This window comes from Capra hircus, chromosome 18 (assembly GCF_001704415.2).
Source record: "Capra hircus breed San Clemente chromosome 18, ASM170441v1, whole genome shotgun sequence".
Classification (NCBI taxonomy): domain Eukaryota; kingdom Metazoa; phylum Chordata; class Mammalia; order Artiodactyla; family Bovidae; genus Capra; species Capra hircus.
The window spans coordinates 61,702,974-61,722,345 of record NC_030825.1 but is presented as its reverse complement, the minus strand read 5'-3'; the positions used below and the strand labels follow the sequence as shown (position 1 = coordinate 61,722,345).

The window sequence follows — 19,372 nt, the reverse complement described above, 5'->3', positions numbered from 1 at the left end:
AGAACAAGAAAGGATATCAAAAGTCAGGTAATTCGGGTTGCTTTGTTTGTGGTCAGCCTGGCCATCGGGCTGCAATGTGCCCCCCAAAACAACAAATCCCTGTTAACACTCCTAATTTATGCCCACGATGTAAAAAGGGGAAGCATTGGGCCTGGGATTGTCGTTCTAAAACGGATGTTCAAGGTAATCCTTTACCCCCGGTTTCGGGAAACTGGGTGAGGGGCCAGCCCCTGGCCCCGAAACAATGCTATGGGGCAACACTGCAGGTTCCAAAAGAACCATTGCAGACCTCTATCGAGCCACAAGAGGCAGCGCAGGATTGGACCTCTGTGCCACCTCCTACACAGTATTAACCCCCGAGATGGGGGTTCAAACCCTTGCCACAGGAGTGTTTGGGCCTTTACCCCCAGGAACTGCTGGACTGCTTTTGGGGTGCAGCAGTGCGTCTTTAAAAGGAATCCTTATTCATCCTGGTGTGATTGACTCTGACTATACAGGAGAGATAAAAATATTAGCCTCCGCTCCTAACAAAATTATTGTAATCAATGCAGGACAACGTATAGCTCAACTCCTTTTAGTTCCATTAGTTATACAAGGAAGAACAATTAACCGAGACCGTCAAGAAAAAGGTTTCGGGTCCTCTGACACCTATTGGGTGCAAAATGTTACCGAGGCACGACCAGAACTTGAGCTACGCATTAATGGTAAGCTTTTCCGCGGAGTGCTTGATACAGGGGCCGATATTAGCGTTATTTCTGAAAAATACTGGCCTACTACATGGCCTAAACAAATAGCTATTTCCACTCTTCAAGGTATTGGCCAAACTACCAATCCAGAACAAAGTTCATCCCTTCTTACTTGGAGGGATAAAGATGGCCATACAGGCCAATTTAAACCTTATATTCTGCCCCATCTTCCAGTTAATCTATGGGGGCGTGATATATTAAGCAAAATGGGTGTTTATTTATATAGTCCTTCACCCACCGTAACAGATTTGATGTTGGATCAGGGCTTACTCCCAAACCAAGGTTTAGGTAAACAACATCAAGGCATTATTTTACCCCTTGATTTAAAATCTAATCAAAGTCTAAAGGGCCTGGGGTGTTTTCCCTAGGGACCTCTGATTCTCCTGTGACACATGCCGATCCTATTGATTGGAAATCTGAGGAACCGGTATGGGTCGATCAGTGGCCCCTAACACAAGAGAAACTTTCTGCTGCACAACAGCTGGTGCAGGAACAGCTGAGACTTGGGCATATTGAACCCTCTACCTCTGCGTGGAATTCCCCAATTTTTGTTATTAAAAAGAAGTCGGGAAAATGGAGATTGCTACAAGACCTTCGCAAGGTAAATGAAACGATGATGCATATGGGAGCCCTACAACCTGGGTTACCCACTCCTTCCGCTATACCTGACAAATCCTATATCATTATTATAGATTTAAAAGATTGTTTTTACACTATTCCTCTTGCACCCCAAGATTGTAAAAGATTTGCCTTTAGTTTGCCCTCTGTTAATTTTAAAGAGCCTATGCAACGCTATCAATGGAGAGTCCTCCCACAAGGAATGACTAATAGCCCTACGTTGTGTCAAAAATTTGTTGCCACAGCATTAGCTCCCGTTCGTCAACTTTTTCCTCAGTTATATTTAGTTCATTATATGGATGATATATTACTAGCTCATGCTGACGAACATCTATTGTATCAAGCCTTTTCTATTCTAAAAAAACACTTGAGTCTTAATGGTCTTGTCATAGCTGATGAAAAAATTCAAACTCACTTTCCCTATAATTATTTGGGTTTCTCCTTATATCCTCGTGTTTATAATACCCAATTAGTAAAATTACAGACTGATCATTTAAAAACTCTAAATGACTTTCAAAAACTTCTAGGAGACATTAATTGGATACGCCCTTATTTAAAATTACCCACTTACACCTTGCAACCATTATTTGACATCCTTAAAGGTGACTCTGACCCTGCGTCACCTCGAACACTTTCTTTAGAAGGACGATCAGCCTTACAATCAATAGAAGAAGCTATTAGACAACAACAGATTACTTATTGTGATTACCAACGATCATGGGGTCTGTATATACTTCCTACCCCTCGAGCACCCACAGGAGTTCTTTATCAAGATAAACCTTTGCGATGGATATATCTATCTGCTACTCCAACTAAACATCTGCTCCCTTACTATGAGCTTGTTGCAAAAACTGTAGCAAAAGGACGTCATGAGGCCATCCAATATTTTGGTATGGAACCCCCTTTCATTTGTATTCCTTATGCTTTAGAACAACAAGATTGGCTTTTTCAATTTTCAGATAATTGGTCTATAGCTTTCGCAAATTACCCGGGACGGATTACTCATCATTATCCTTCTGATAAATTGTTACAGTTTGCTAGCTTTCATGCCTTTATTTTTCCAAAAATAGTTCGCCGACAACCCATTCCCGACACTTATATTTACAGACGGATCTTCTAATGGTACTGCAGCTTTAATTATTAACCATCAAACCTATTATGCACATACCAGTTTCTCTTCTGCCCAGGTTGTGGAATTATTTGCAGTCCATCAAGCATTGCTGACTGTACCCACTTCCTTCAATTTATTTACAGACAGCTCCTATGTGGTCGGTGCTTTACAGATGATTGAAACTGTTCCAATTATCGGCACAACCTCTCCTGAAGTTCTTAACTTATTTAAATTGATTCAACAGGCCCTCCACCGTCGTCAATACCCGTGTTTCTTTGGGCATATTCGTGCGCATTCCACCCTTCCTGGTGCCCTGGTACAAGGCAATCACACTGCGGACGTTCTTACTAAACAGGTGTTTTTTCAATCGGCTATCGATGCAGCCCAAAAATCTCATAACTTACATCACCAAAATAGTCATTCTTTACGGTTACAATTTAAGATTTCCCGTGAAGCTGCATGACAAATCGTAAAATCTTGCTCTACCTGTCCTCAATTCTTTGTTCTCCCTCAATATGGAATTAACCCTCGAGGTTTACGCCCTAATCATCTCTGGCAAACAGATGTCACTCACATTCCTCAGTTTGGGCGTCTTAAATATGTTCATGTCTCCATCGACACCTTTTCCCATTTTCTCATGGCCTCCCTTCATACTGGAGAATCAACTCGTCATTGTATTCAACATTTGCTCTTTTGCTTTTCTATTTCAGGAATCCCACACACCCTTAAAACAGATAATGGACCCGGTTATACTAGCCGTTCTTTCCAACGTTTTTGTCTTTCTTTCCAAATTCATCATAAGACAGGAATTCCATATAATCCACAGGGACAAGGTATTGTAGAACGAGCCCATCAAAGCCTTAAACATCAATTATTAAAACAAAAAAAGGGGAATGAACTGTATAGCCCCTCACCGCATAACGCCTTAAATCATGCTCTTTATGTTCTAAACTTTTTAACTTTAGACGCAGAAGGCAATTCAGCAGCCCAACGTTTTTGGGGAGTACGGTCCTCATGCAAAAAACCACTTGTACGATGGAAAGATCCACTTACCAATCTGTGGTATGGGCCAGACCCTGTATTAATATGGGGACGGGGGCATGTTTGTGTTTTTCCACAGGATGCCGAAGCGCCGCACTGGATCCCGGAGAGGCTGGTACGCGCGACGGAGGAACTCCCTGACATATCAAATGCATCGCATGACATTGGGCGAGCCCACGAGCGAGCTGCCTACCCAAAGGCAGATTGAGGCGTTGATGCGATATGCTTGGAATGAGGCTCATATACAACCTCCAGTGACACCTACAAATATACTGATCATGTTATTATTATTGTTACAGCGGATACAAAACGGAGCGGCTGCGGCTTTTTGGGCATACATTCCTGATCCGCCTATGATTCAATCATTAGGATGGGATAAAGAAATAGTACCTGTCTATGTCAACGATACAAGTCTTTTAGGAGGAAAGTCAGACATTCACATTTCCCCTCAGCAAGCCAATATTTCTTTTTATGGTCTTACTACACAATATCCTATGTGCTTTTCTTATCAATTACAACATCCTCACTGTATACAGGTGTCAGCTGATATATCCTATCCTCGAGTGACTATTTCTGGCATTGATGAAAAAACCGGAAAAAGATCGTACCGTGATGGAACTGGACCTCTCGACATTCCGTTTTGTGACAAACATCTAAGCATCGGCATAGGAATAGACACTCCTTGGACTTTATGTCGAGCCCGGGTTGCATCAGTGTACAACATCAACAATGCCAATACCACCTTTTTATGGGATTGGGCACCTGGGGGAAAACCTGATTTCCCCGAATATCGAGGACAGCATCCACCCATTCTCTCTGTAAACACTGCTCATATATATCAAACAGAACTGTGGAAACTTTTGGCTGCTTTTGGTCATGGCAATAGTCTATATTTACAACCCAATATTAGTGGGAGTAAATATGGTAATGTAGGAGTTACGGGGTTTTTATATCCCCGAGCTTGTGTCCCTTACCCATTCATGTTGATACAAGGCCATGTGGAAATAACACTGTCATTGAATATTTATCATTTAAATTGTTCTAATTGCATACTTACCAATTGCATAAGAGGTGTTGCCAAAGGAGAACAAGTTATAATAGTAAAACAACCTGCTTTTGTAATGTTACCTGTTGAAATAACTGAAGCTTGGTATGACGAGACTGCTTTAGAATTGCTACAACGCATTAACACGGCTCTTAGCCGCACTGAAAGAAGTGTGAGCCTGATTGTTTTGGGTATAGTATCTTTAATCACCCTTATAGCAACTGCTGTTACCGCTTCTGTATCTTTAGCACAATCCATTCAAGCTGCTCATACTGTAGATTCCTTGTCATATAATGTTACTAAAGTAATGGGAACACAAGAAGATATAGATAGAAAAATAGAAGATAGATTATCAGCTTTATATGATGTGGTTAGAGTTCTAGGAGAACAAGTTCAGAGCATTAGTTTTCGCATGAAAATTCAATGTCATGCTAATTATAAGTGGATTTGTGTTACAAAAAAGGCTTATAATGCATCTGACTTTCCGTGGGATAAGGTGAAAAAACATCTACAAGGAATTTGGTTTAATACTAATGTTTCTCTAGATCTATTGCAATTGCATAATGAAATTCTTAATATTGAAAATTCTCCAAAAGCTACTCTGAATATAGCTGATACTGTCAACAATTTTTTACAAAATCTATTTTCTAACTTCCCTAGCTTGCATTCACTGTGGCGAAGCATAATTGCTGTGGGCGCGGTTCTGACTGTTGTGCTTATCGTAATTTGTTTAGCTCCTTGTTTTATTCGTAGCATTGTTAAAGAATTTTTACATGTGAAAATTCTGATACATAAAAACATGTTGCAACACCGACATCTTATGGAGCTTTTAAAAAATAAAGAGAGGGGAGCTGCGGGGGACTGCCCGTGAAGGGTTAAGTCTTGGGAGCTGCTCGGCAGGTTATGCAGAGCCTTAGGCATGTTCCTAAGCTCCCTGTCCCGCCCCCCTGAAGAATTTTTATAGCCCTTAAGGCTCTGGGATGTCTAGTTCTTGCAACACTTCATAGAAGATAGATTATCTTATTATGTTCTGTACACAATGGTAAGGGTCTGGTGATTGTATCCTGAGATTAAAAATAATCTTGTAAATGTCATAAGTCACGTACATATATCCTATATATACTGTAGCCTAATAAAGAAAGGCATCAGCCATTTTGGTCTGATCCTCTCAACCCCATCTTTTGTCTCTCTCTTATTTTTCTTAGCGGGCACGCTCCGTTCTCTCCCTGTGCAGGTGCGACTCTTGCTTGTGCTGGCCGCGGCAATATTTTACAGTCTGCTTTGTTTTCCACAACTGACAGCTTTCAGAAACAGACAAAGAAATGAGAGAAAATATATTACCATTGTTAAACAAAAAGTAAATGGTCTAATTACCATCAAGTGATCATAATTTGACATTCATTAAATTGAAGTGTTGATTTAAGTATTATATATTATGATGTAAACAAGTTTTTCTCAAAAGTATTTGAAGCTACGTCATCACAAGTGTGGAGCAGAAACACTTTTATAAAGAAGACTGCAGTTTTCATTAAAGGAAATTTTTTTCTCTGTTAATGATTTTTTACATTTATTTTTGGCTGTGCTGGGTCTTCATTGTTGCGCTGGCTTTTCTCTCCTCGTGGCAAGCAGGGGTATGAATTCTGTACACATAACATAAACCTGGCTGGGGTTTGGTTGGAGACTGGCATTCTGCACCCCCTTGTTTTAGTCAGTCCGAGCACTCAAAGTCTTTTTGTTCCCCACTGTGCTGAGCCGTTTTTGCTGCACGTGGACTTTCTCTAGTTGCACCAGGCAGGAGCTACTCTCTAGTTGCTGTGTGCAGGCTTCTCACTGCTGTAGCTACTCTTGTTGCACAGGCTTTAGAGCACAGGCTCAGTACTTGTGTTGCTGAAGAACCTAAGCTACTCCATTTTGTTAAAAGAAAAACTCCATTTTGTAAGGTTCTGGGAAAAGAGCCTTTGGAAATCCCCTGACCTCACCCCACTGCCCACGAGCCAATTGGACCCCAGACCAAAATCTCCTGAGTTAACGCTCAGGAACTTGTGGTCTACCAAGACAATAGGGACCAATCAACAACCAACACACAACCCTTCGAAAGAAAGTGACTAATCAGACGTTCCCCCTACCTAGAAATCCTTTTTTGCATGTATATACTCCCTATACAAGCAATGTAATCCAAAACCCGGGGCTCCTCCCTATAGCCACTGAGTCGGTAATGGTAACGGTGGGAGCCCCAGCTCGAGCTTGGTAATAAAAAAACTCTCTTGCTTTTGCATCACACATCGACTCCCTGGTGGTCATTGGGAGATTTCGCGACTTGGGCATAACATTGCACGGGCTTAGTTGCTCCAAGGCACGTGGTATCCTCCCAGACCAGGGATCAAACCTGTGTCCCATGCATTGGCAGGTGGATTCTTTATCACTGGACCACCAGGGAAGTGTCAGTGAGTGGCTTTCAACTGAGCAAATCCCAGTAACTCTCAACCAGGGTCCTCCTGTGTCTTTTAACTGTTCATACCCTGCCAAATAAAATGTGGGGTCATCACCCAATAACTGGGAGACCTGAAAACCAGGGGAGGCTCCCCAAAACTTATCTGGACTTGCTGAGGAGGAGAATGGGCCCAAGCGGCCCTTCCTGAAACACCAAGGCCAGAATGTCCAAAGCACAAGAACGGTGCCTGCTTTTCTCCGTCCTGCATTCCCCTCAGGGTGCACTGTCGCTGGGCCACTGCAGTGACTAATAAGCTTGATCCTTGAAGAAGTGGAATGTCAAGACGTTTTTCTTCTGACAGGTGTTACTGTGAGGTAGCCTGTTGTAAGAGTTGTGAGTTTCACATTCTAGCTTGTCATCCCTACACAAAGCCAGTTCTTGTTTACTTAAACTGCTTAAGTTAATGCTAATTGCAGGAATATTTCTGGGTCCAGCCACCATCCCACATCAACCCCCACCCACCCCTACCCATCTCCAGCCCCTCCGCCACACCAGGTTTCAGTTCCCACAGGCTGAACCGCTTCCGCCTCATCAGCAGGAATGCTGTTAAGAGGAAACCTTACTTTCCAACGTAAATTATCCCACAGAATTTTGCGCTTTTACTTTAAAACTGTTACTTTAATGACAGTTACTTTAATGAGGAATCAGTGGTGCAACACAAGCCGTGAAAGACCCTCAAGTACTTTTGAGATACCTCGGGAACAAACGGAGCCACACGGAGCCGCGTGCAGGGGTCCTCTGAGCCCAGCTCGACCCCGGCCCTCACACGCCCGGACGCAGGCGCGTCACGCACCCCTCCGCTCGCTGCGGTGTTCCTCGGACACCTACTGCGGAGGGGTCTTCCGTCGCCCTACTACGTAAGCGAGTTTACAGCAAATTCCGAAGCCGAGACTTGGTAGGTGCGGTCGACTTGGGAAACGTGAGGTAGTGTTTTGGGTTCTTTTTCCTCGAAGCTGCGCCTGGGGGGCTCCCCTCTCCTCCCTCTCCGTGGTCTCGGATCATTTAGAACCTTACTGTTTCCCCACCCGTACCACGTTGGGAACTGCTTTCTTTGACTTGCTTTTGTTATTATAATCATACTCAATGGCTTGCCTGGAGGATCCTGCCCCTTTGCTTCACTGTAAACTAAAGGGCCTTTGTTCAACTCCAGGAGACATCGTTTGTCTCTGCCCATCTGTGAACAGAACAGATTAACACACCCCTACTGAAGGCTGGACGTTCTCTTGGAGATGTTTTACAAGACTGAAGACCCTTTCCTTTTACTTCCGCACTTCTTTTCCCTCGCTCTTCTGCCTTTTGACTTTAGTTCCTCATTGCTGGTTTCTCCCTGATCTATCAAAGAACCTGGATCCAGATCCCAATGAGATGCTTATTTTGAGGCGCTAGCCTGCCCTCTTCTCCATCTGCTGGCTCCCCCTTAAAGTACCTTCCTTGCCTCAACACTTTGTCGCTCAGATTCATGGGCCTATCCTTTGTCAAGCAGAGCGAGCTTGGTCTTGGTAACAGTAACCCATTTAGTGCATTAAATGCACAGTAATTTATAGGGGAAAAGTCATTTAAATTAAGACATGACACTAAACTTATAAATATCCCTAAACAGGTGTTCAGGAACTAGCTTAGAATATCAGCTTTGGGACTGCTGGTAGAGCTGCAGTTTTTTCTCCAGTGTGATGGAGGTATATTACTTTCCTTTTCTGGTTTACATGAACAGGGTAGTAAGTTGACTACAACGAGTCTTCATTTTAGGAGATTATTTTCAGTGATGCTAGTGATAGGGCCCACATGGGTTCTCCTTGAAAAGATGGCTCGTTATGTTGACCTTGCACATAAAGAATAAAATCACAGTGCAGGGATCTGTGAGACTGACCAGATTGCCCAAATGGCATCCTGTTATCTCACTGGCACCTATCTTCTCAAAGCTACGAGACCACCAGATTCCAGACCTCTGACTACAGGACCATCCCTCAGAGAATTTTTCATTGGTGGGGTATAAGAAGGAGTCTGTCAGAAAGGGAGAAAGCTGGTTCTCCTTAAGGGCCAGTCGCCCTCTTTTCCCTCTAATAAATTTCCTTTTCTTGCCTGACTGCCTGGCTCGCTCTCTTTTTCTCTGCACTTGCCTTACAGCTAGTTACTGGTATGAGCACTAGAATCAAAGAGAACTATAAAATGGTCACTGTGCTTAGTCGTGTCTGACTCTTTCCTCTGTCCATGGCATTTCCCAGGCAAGAATACTGGAGTGGGTTGTCATTTCCTAATCCTGGGGATCTTCTGACTCAGGGATCAAACACCCATCTCTCGCATTTCCTTCATTGGCAGGCGGATTCTTTACCACTGAGAAACTTGGGAAGCCCCTTTGGTCTGATAGTAGTGTATAAAATTTTATTTGAATTTAAAAAGTAGGTTTTGGTTGGATGTTTTCCAGTCAATGAAACCTAATGGGGATAATGCTGACTTTTGGATTGCTGACAGTTGCGGTGGAAAGTGATGTATAATAGTGGGAAAATATCCTAAGAGACTGGAGAATTCGAAGACATTTGAGGGCTAATTTTAGATTTTGTGCATTGAGGTTGACTGCCTGTTCTAGACTCAAGCCTGAGATGATTACGTATGGCGTGGAAGAGGGGGTGAGGAGCAGTTAGCTTCAACTAATGAGGCCCAGTTATTTGTGGGATTGTTGTAGGTGGAATATGGTCAGAGATAAGAAATCAGCTGAAAATGCTTTCAGCTAGTAGACTATTGATAGAATTGAGTAGGAGTGTGTTGTCTTCATTGATTAAAATTAGAGAAAGGAGGTTGTCCTGGAATTGGGAAGACAATAATGAGTGCTGTACACAGCTGTGTGGGATGTAGGACAGGCTTATTAATAGGCTCAAGTCTTGGTGTGCAACATGTCTTAAAGAGCTGGGGTATCTTCTAGTTAGCTCTGAGTGGGGGAGGACACTGGGCAGTGTCACTGGGCCTCTCTCTCTTTGTGACTTCTTCACTGAGCTCAATTCAACCAAATCTCTGGGGCCTTTAATACTTTGTGGTGTCCCCAGTTCCTGGCAGGTTTTCCCAGGAGGGCCAGCTTCTTGGTCTCTATACTGAGTGCCCAGTGCCCTTGCATTTGCAGCTTGTGTGTTTTCTGTTGCGATGCCCATGCCCAGTGGTCTTAGCTGTTTTAGCACTGTTGCTCAGTTGTGCATAGAAAAGTGGTAAAAAAAAAAAATGGGGAAAAGTAAAGCCAAACCTGTTGGGGTCTGCAGGAGACTTGTGGGAGGGAGCAAGTTTGGGCATCTGGATGAGCCCCATGAATGGTGTATACATGTGTTCCAAGCATAGTGGTGTGATTGAGCTCAAGGTCACTCTGCTTGTCTGCAAGACAGGCCAGTGCTTCAGAGAGAGGCCTTATTGAGGAAAACAATCCAACTTTATTTTGAAAATCAACTAACCAAGAAGATGGCTGACTAATTTCTCAAAGTAACCAGGTTCCTTTATAAAAGGAGAGAAAGTAGCAGTGAGGAAAGAGTCGAAGGGAGAATAGGAAGGGAAGTAAAGTAAAAAGGGCCATCAGTAAAGGGCCATCTGTCTTGCAATACTTCTCAGGGACAGCCAGCCTTCAGTGTTCATCTCTTCGTCCCTGCAGCCATTCACAAGTGGGCAGGTCAGATTATCTTCCCGTGAGCTCAACAAAGGCCTCCTCTGGGACCAGCCATTATGGATTAGTATAATAACAGAAGCAGTGAAAAGCAAGGCAAAGAAACTGTTCCAACTTGGAATCAGAATCGGCTCTTCCCTGCAGCAGTTGTAGGATCATGAGTTGTGTGAAACTGTTGACAAGGGCGGTCTCAGTTCTTGTAGGGAATATGCTATGCACAGGCCTGTACTATAATTAACAGGGCTTCAGAAGGGACGAGGTTATGCTTTTGTCATTTCAGATGATGGACAACACTGTTGGATACCAGGAAGGCATGTCAAAGAAAGAAGAGGACAAGGCTCGACACTGATCTTCCTGGAGAGCCGCCAGTGATGTGGCTAACAAGACTGACGATCAAGCAACCGCCCCGAACCAGCTCCAAGGACCAACAAAGCCAAACCGCCCACTTGGGGCCAATTGAAGAAGTTGACCATTGAAGGGGAAAAATTGGTCAAAGAACAGGGACAGCCTTTGACCTCGGCTACCTTGTTTTTGGCTATGTTACCTGTGGTAACTACCACGGTAGGCGCCAATCATACTTATTGGGCATATGTGCCCAATCCTCCCCTATTAAGACCAATTACGTGGGAGGATTCTTCTGTTCCAGTTTTCGTAAATGACTCTTCTTGGTTACCAGGACCTTTTGACCCAAGCATTCCTTTATAACTGGCAGAAGAGGGCCAACAACTTTCAAATGTTAGTGTTAATTATACTGTGGGAACAGATCTTACCCCTATATGTATGGGAGTAGAAACTCATTGTCTTAAAAGAGGATTACAAAGTTGGCTATCTATAGTTAAAGAACCTCAAGGGAACAAAACTCATTTTTTCTTATTAGAAGCATTTTCATTTAATATCACAAGAGAAAATACTACTATATTTCCACCCCGTTTACCTAACTGTATTACTTCTATAGGACTTCCCTGGTGGCTCAGATGTTAAGGGCTTCCCTGGTGGCTCAGTGGGTAAAGTGTCTGCCTGCAATGAGGGAGACCCGGGTTCGATCCCTGGGATGGGAAGATCCCCTGGAGAAGGAAATGGCAGCCCACTCCAGTACTCTTGCCTGGAAAATCCCATGGACTGAGAAGCCTGGTCAGCTACAGTCCATGGGGTCGCAAAGAGTCGGACACGACTGAGCGACTTTCCTTTCCTTTCAGACGGTAAAGCGTCTGTCTACAATGTGGGAGAACTGGGTTCGAGCCCTGGGTTGGGAAGATCCCCTGGAGAAGGAAATGGCAATCCACTCCAGGACTATTGCCTGGAAAATCCCATGGACAGAAGAGCCTGGAAGGCTACAGTCCATGGGGTCACAAAGAGTCGGACACGACTGAGCAACTTCACTGCTACTATTACTTCTATAAAATCTGGAATAGAACATTGGGTACAATGGAAATTATATAAAGCTAAAACTGGACATATTATGGCCAATACTTCTGATGGAGAAATTATTGATTGGAGTCCCAAAGGATATCCTTTGGATAAAAATAATTTGGATTTGCCTATATTGTTAATTAATACTTTAGACTCCATGAATAACATTGTTAATAGCTCTGTATATTGGCATGGAGGGAGTTTCTCTCCTCCCTTACCTCAATTGATTACCTTATATGCCTTTACATTTAGAATTGTGGAAAATATCAGCTGCCTTCCAACCAATAACAGCATGGAAGGGGCAATTTAATTTGACAGTATCAGGTCATTCCTTACATTTTGATAAAAATTCAACCCATTGGATTAAAGCACGTGTTCATTTACCTTTCATATTTTTGATAGGACCTACTTTTTATAATGCCTCTTCTGGGTTACTTACCTATCAAAATTGTTTTTTACACTTGTATCAGTTCTTCCCTCCAGTTTCAGAATGACTATCCTCTATATATTCTAAAAACCAGATCTGGAATATGAAAGTGAAGCCGCTCAGTCACGTCCGACTCTTTGTGACCCCATGGACTGTAGCCTACCAGTCTCCTCCGTCTGTGGGATTCTCCAGGCAAGAGTACTCGAGTGGGTTGCCATTTCCTTCTCCAGGAGATCTTCCCAACCCAGGGATCGAACCTGGGTCTCCCACATTGCAGGCGGACGCTTTACCATCTGAGCCACCAGGGAAGATCTGGAGTATGGCTTCCTGTAAAAATGAATAGACCATGGCAGGATAGCCCCACAGTCTATATTGTAGAACAGATCCTTAAGAAAGTATTAAAATGCACTAAACGGCTTATTGGATTGTTAATTGCTGCCATTTTAGGAATTATTGCTATAGCTACTACAGGAGCGGCATTACATCAGAGTGTACAGACTGCACTTTGTGCAAGAATGGCATAAAGACTCTGATGTTCTTTGTTCCACCCAAAGACAAATAGATGGAAAATTAGCTGCACAAATGGCTGATTTACAACAGGTTGTACAACTAGGTGATCAAGTGAATACTCTTCAAAAACAGATTCGTCTTAAGTGTGATTGAAATATTACTTCTTTTTGTGTCACTCCTCATAAATACAATGAATTATCGTTTCATTGGGACAGAGTTAAACAACACCTCTTAAATCAAGGTAATCTATCTCTGGATATTAATAACATAAGAGATTATGGAAACTTTCTCACAGAAACTACACCTTTTGTAAGGATCTAATCTTCTGGAAGTAGCAGCAGATGGAATTTCTCAATTAAATCCCATTCCTCACTTGAAAACTATTGGAGGATCAATGGCTGGTTTTATGTTAATTTTTATATGTCTTTTTTTCTGTTTCTACATAGTCTGACAGCAAATCAAGAAGACAGTCAACGGACAACAACAGCAATTAGCAACTATTGCTTTGGCTTCTGTGATCAACAATAATCATAAAAAGCCTCTAAAAATAAAAAAAAGGGGGATATGTAGAGAATATGCTATGCACAGGCCTGTACTATAATTAACAGGGCTTCTTTGAAGAATAAGAATGACTTTCTTATCACCTCCAGGCAAAGGGCTGGGAGCAGTAAAAAGTACATCGTGGAAAAACATCTTAAAAACAAGATGTTGAAGTACTGATGTGACTGATGGAAAACCATTAGTGACTGTTCTCAGACCAGAGCCTTGAGGGAGTTGCTGAGGAAGGTGGTCACTAGCTGAAGGGCTAAACACAATCATGAAAGGCCTGAAGGTTTGAACATTAACCAGAACATTCAGGACTGTGCATTGTATATAGTTGTCCAGGATCTGAGATTGTAAAAAACAGATGTCTTTAGAGCATGTACAAGGAAGTAGATGTTAACAATAAAAAGCATGCAAGGATCGGGATCTTGGCTTTTGCCTGTGAATGGCATCAGCCCCCTGATCCCCACCTTATTTCTGAGTCTTATTTTTCTTTATTCTTCTGTGGCCCCACTCACTCCGGTTGGTTTGTTGTTAGGCTGGTCCCAACAAGTTCAGACTGGAGGACCTGGATGTGGGCTCATGGCTAATTGTGGGTGCCTGGAAGGGTGGGCATGCCATAGTGTCTTAGCTCAGTTTCCCTGGGACACAGATGTTGTGACAGAGGTTGGCGTGCCTGGATTGATTTGGTAAGTCATGATCACACTTGTGGAGGAAGTAAGGAAGTGGAATTGGGAAGAGGACTGTTATCCTGCAGTGTGTTAGAATCAAGGCCTGAGCTGAGCCCACAGGGAAGTCTGGGTGCAGGAAGATGGGTGCATTGGTCCTGGCGGTGCGATCCGGAAGGTTGCCCACAGCATCAACTCCATGGAGTAGATTTTGTGGGTTCTTTTGGAAGGACAAGAATCATTATGCAACCTGTAAAATAACTTGGTAAAATCCCGGAGATGATTTTGTCAGTTACCTTTAGTATTTTCTATTTTTTTGAGTTGCTAGTGAAGAAGGTTTCCGATGCATTTGAAAGGAAAAAAAAAAAGACCTTGGAGTGTATCCTTGGAAGATGTTGAAGTCTCACTGGGGGATGTGCATCAGCATACGCATCTGTCTTTTATTATTAGACTTTGGAGATAACAGTTTTTACTGGCTAGGGTCACTGTGACTGAAAATAGATGTCGAGTCCGGATGGTGCTTGGGCATATTCATGTATTATTCCATCATAAATGCATGAGTTGTTAAACCTTGGAATCTTTCTGGGGATTGCATAGCACGATGGGTGGATTATTACTGGATGTGTGGAGAGTGTGTTGAACCAGATGAAATTTCATAAAGGTCTTTCAGCCTAGAAGGAAAATGGTGCTAAACTTTGATGGCAGAGGGATTTCGTTAGGGAGGGGCCATAAATTCTCAGGATATAAGGAAGGCTCGGGCTCCCCAGGTGGTGCTAGTGATAAAGAATCACCTGCCAATACAGAAGACATAAGAGATGCGGGTTTGATCCCTGAGTTGGGAGGAGGGGATGGCAACCTACTCCATGGGGCAGAGGTGTCTGGTGGACTACAGTCCATAGGGTCCCAAACAGTCAGACATGACTGAAGCATCTTAGCTCACGGGCACAGGGAAGGATTATTCGTAGACTCCGAGGACCATCAGCTCCATAGCAATCTGGAGTACAAAGGCTTATTCTGGAGATGAGGCAGCTGCTATTTCTTGCTGCCAGGGCAGTGGGGTTCTCTCCATGTCTTTCCAAATCACGTGCATGTGCCACATACCTGCACAATACAGATACACCGGAACTCTTGTGAATGGTTGGTGGGAATGTAAATAGTACATGGAAAACAGTACAACAGTATGGAGGTTCCTCAAATATTAAAAAGAGAACATGCATAGGATCTCAGAGTCTCACTTCTGATTATATACCCAAAGGAAGCAGAATCAGTATATTTTTTAAAATATTTATTTATTTGACTCCCATGGGCCTTAGTTGTGGATCACAAGATCTTTTTCACATCATGCAGGCCCTTTCATCCTGGCAGGGGGCTCTGGAGTATGCCTGCTCTGTCTTTGCGGTACCTGGGCTTAGTTGCTCTGCTGCATGTCATTTCTTATATCCCCAACCAAGGATTGAACAAGGATTGAGTCCCCTTTGTTGCAAGGCAGGTTCTTAACATGGAATTCCTGTGACCACCAGGAATGTCCTGTAAAAAAATCAGTATTTTGAAGGAGTTACCTGCATTCGTATAACCAATATTTCTTTATTCACAACAATCATTTTTCTTCAAACAGCAGTTTTCTCCCTTTTCAGTTCTTCATAACAGAAGCTAGTAATGCCCCAAAGGCTCTCAAGTTTGAAAGAATCTATTAGAGGTTCTTTGCATGGTGAAATCAAAGAATAGTTAATTTGGGGATTATATACTAATAATTTGCACTTGAGTTATTCTCTCCACACTCCGTCCATAGTGGAGCTTTTATAGACTCTGGCCCCCTAAAACCTACTCCCCTGTTTATGGATGTTCCTGTATGATATTTCCCAATGTCCTCTTTTGTTCCCAAATAAAACCATTAGTATGCACCTGATTTACATGAAGTGAAAATAGAAAAATAAACATGTAAACTATTAGGAAATAAACTTCAGGAACTAAGGTTAAAAGTGGTATCTCTTTTGGACCTTGGAGAATTCTGAAATAATTTATTTGGGATTATTTACTTATTATTGGCTGAACAGTTGTGGCTCAGGGGCTTAGTGGCTCCACAGCATGTGGGAATTACCTGGACCAGGCATTGACCCCTCATCTCCTGCATTGGCAGGCCAATTCTTTAACCCTGAGTCACCAGGGAAGTCCAGAAATCATTGAGAATGAACACTACATGGTGGCATTTTTTTGTTTGTTTGATAAACTAGAAATTTCGTAGATTCAATCCCAACTTTTTTGTTCTTGTTACTTTGAAGTCACTGAAAGCACAAGAATGAACCAAACCCAAAGTTTGGTTTGGATACTGGGACAGATGATATGTTATGAGCATGTTTGTTAACTGATGCAGCTTTCTAGTAGGAGCACTATAGACTTCCAATCTGATGGGACTTTCTCAGCCTGCCCAGACAGGCAGCATAGGAAGCGGTTGGTTTTAAAGTCTAGAGGTATCAGTAGTCAAACATCGGAGAAACCACAGTGAGACTGTTTAACAAACACTGAATGTTTACTTATGCTATGAATTTGTTATATTCCTTTTCCTGCTGTACAGATATGTCCCATTATTCTATCTGGCTGTTGAAGGTGGTAGTAAATTACTATTTATCTGTTTTACTAAACAGAAAAATTACTATTTACTATCTATTGCCTAAGACATTTTTACATTAGCCTAATGACAGAGGATGAGATGGGTGGATGGCATCACTGACTCGATGGACATGAGTCTGACTGAACTCCTGGAGTTGGTGATGGACAGGGAGGCCTGGCGTGCTGTGATTCATGGGGTCGCAAAGAGTCGGACACGACTGAGTGACTGAACTGAACTGAATAAATGGTAATAAATACTAAATAGAAGTCTAGTTTTCCAAAGCATATTAAAATGTTTATGTAACATTACAGAATTAATAAATATGCTCCATAGTTCATTGTCAGCTCTAGTAGAATTTCCTTTTTCTTGAGTTTTTTCTTTTTTTTTAATACTGTGATGGTTTTTCCCATTCCACAACATGAATCCCCCATAGGCATCCATGTGTCCCCTCCCTCCTTCCCCACCCTATCCCTCCAAGTTGTCACAGAGCAGTGGCTCTGGATGCCCAGTCATATATCAAACTCCCACTGGCTATCTATTTTAAATATGGCAATATATATATATGTTTCAATGTGATTCTCTCAAATAATGCTACCCTATTTCTTTTGTTTTTTCAAGTTTTTCCTTAGCGTTATTTTCTCTGTCCACATGTTGTGACCGAGATTTAAAGTTTAATTTACATTTTTTTTCTGCCTTACACTAACAAATACATAAGTCGGTGGGTTATTTTGACACTTTTGTAATGTGAAAATGCACAGAAGACAATGACAGGGAACATAGTAGCTGCCCTATAAACATGAAGAAAGTTCCTTTAGGACTTGAGTTCAGTCAATTAATACACACAGAAATATTTATAAATAGTGCAAAGTTGGTGATAATTTTGGTGAAAATAAATTGGAATGTCTTCTCAAGATGTTGTTTTGTAGTCTGCTTTGTTGTCCATATCTGACAGAGCTTTTGGAAACAGCACAGCAAAGAGAGAAGAAAAATTAAAACTGCCTGATTACCGTCAAATGATCATCTAGTAATTGTTGACATTCCCTTACATTGAGGAAGTATTCACTTATGTATTATATATTATGATGTAAACAAGTTTTTCTCAAAAGTGTTTGAAGCTATGTCATCATAAGCATGGAACACAAACAGTTTCTATAAAGAAGAATGCAGTTCTCATTACAGGAAATTTTTTCTCTCTTGTTTAATAACTTTAAAATTTACTTTTGGCTGTTCTGGGTCTTCACTGTGCTCCTGGATTTTGTCTCCTTGCGATGAGCAGGGGCTATACATTCTGTACATAAAATACATAAACGTGGCTGGTTGGTTGGAGACTGGCATTCTGAGTCTCCTTTTTTGGTCAGTCCAGATCACTCAGTGTCATTTTTCTTTTGGCTGTGCTGAGCCTTTTTTGCCGCACGTGGGCTTTCTCTGGGTGCAGCAAGCAGGAACTACTCTAATTGCTGTGCTGGCTTCTCACTGCTGTAGCTCCTCTTGTTGCAGAGCACACGCTTTGGAGCACAGGCTCAGTACTTGTGTTGCTCGGGCTTAGTTGCTCCAAGGCACGTGGTATCCTCCCAGACCAGGGATCAAACCTGTGTCCCATGCATTGGCAGGCGGATTCTTTATCACTGGACCACCAGGGAAGTGGCAGTGAGTGGCTTTCAACTGAGCAAATTCCAGTATCTTTCAACCAGGATCCTCCTGTGTCTTTTAACTGTTAATACCCTGCCAAATAAAATTTGGGGTCATCACCCCATAACTGGTAGATCTGAAAACCAGGAGAGACTTCCCAAAACTTAACTGGACTTCCTGAGGCGCAGTATGGGCCCAAGAGGCTGTTCCTGATTTACCAAGGCTACTATGTCAGAAGCTCAGAATGGTACCTGTTTTGCTCCAGCCTGCATTCCCCTCAGGGTGCATTGTCCTTGGGCTGCTGCAGTGACTAATAAGCTTGATCTCTGAAGAAGTGGAATGTGAAGGCATTTTTCTCCTTAGAGGTGTTACTAAGAGCTGTGTGTTTCACATTCCAGCTTGTCACCCCTACACAGAGCCAGTTCTTGTTTACTTAAACTGCTTAAATTAATTCTAATTGCAGGAATATTTCTGGGTCCAGCCACCACCCCACATCAACCCCCACCCACCCCTACCCACCCCCAGCCCGGCCACCACACCAGGTTTCAGTTCCCATACTGCACTGCTTCAGCCTCATCAGCAGGAATCCTGTTAAGAGGAAACCTTTCTTTCCAACTCAATTATCCCACAGAATTTTAAGTTTTTACTTTAAAACTGTTGCAGTTATGAGCAATCAACGATGCAACACAAGACAGGAAAGACCCTCATGAACTTCTAAACCCTGACAAGACCTGGGAACCAAAAGGAAGAACACAGCAGGCGTCCTCTCGTCCCCGCTCGGCCCCCCTCGGCCCAGCTCGGTCCGCTCGGCCTCGCTCGTCCCCGCTCGTTCCCGCTCGACCCCGCTCGGCCGCCCTCGGCCCCCCTCGGCCTCCCTCGGCCCCTTTC

At 42.8% G+C, this 19,372-nt stretch overlaps 1 non-coding gene across 1 annotated transcript; it reads right to left on the bottom strand.

Annotated features, from left to right (window-relative positions):
* On the bottom strand, positions 12,763-12,834 carry TRNAC-GCA. The gene has a single exon. It is a non-coding gene; the product is annotated as a tRNA-Cys (tRNA).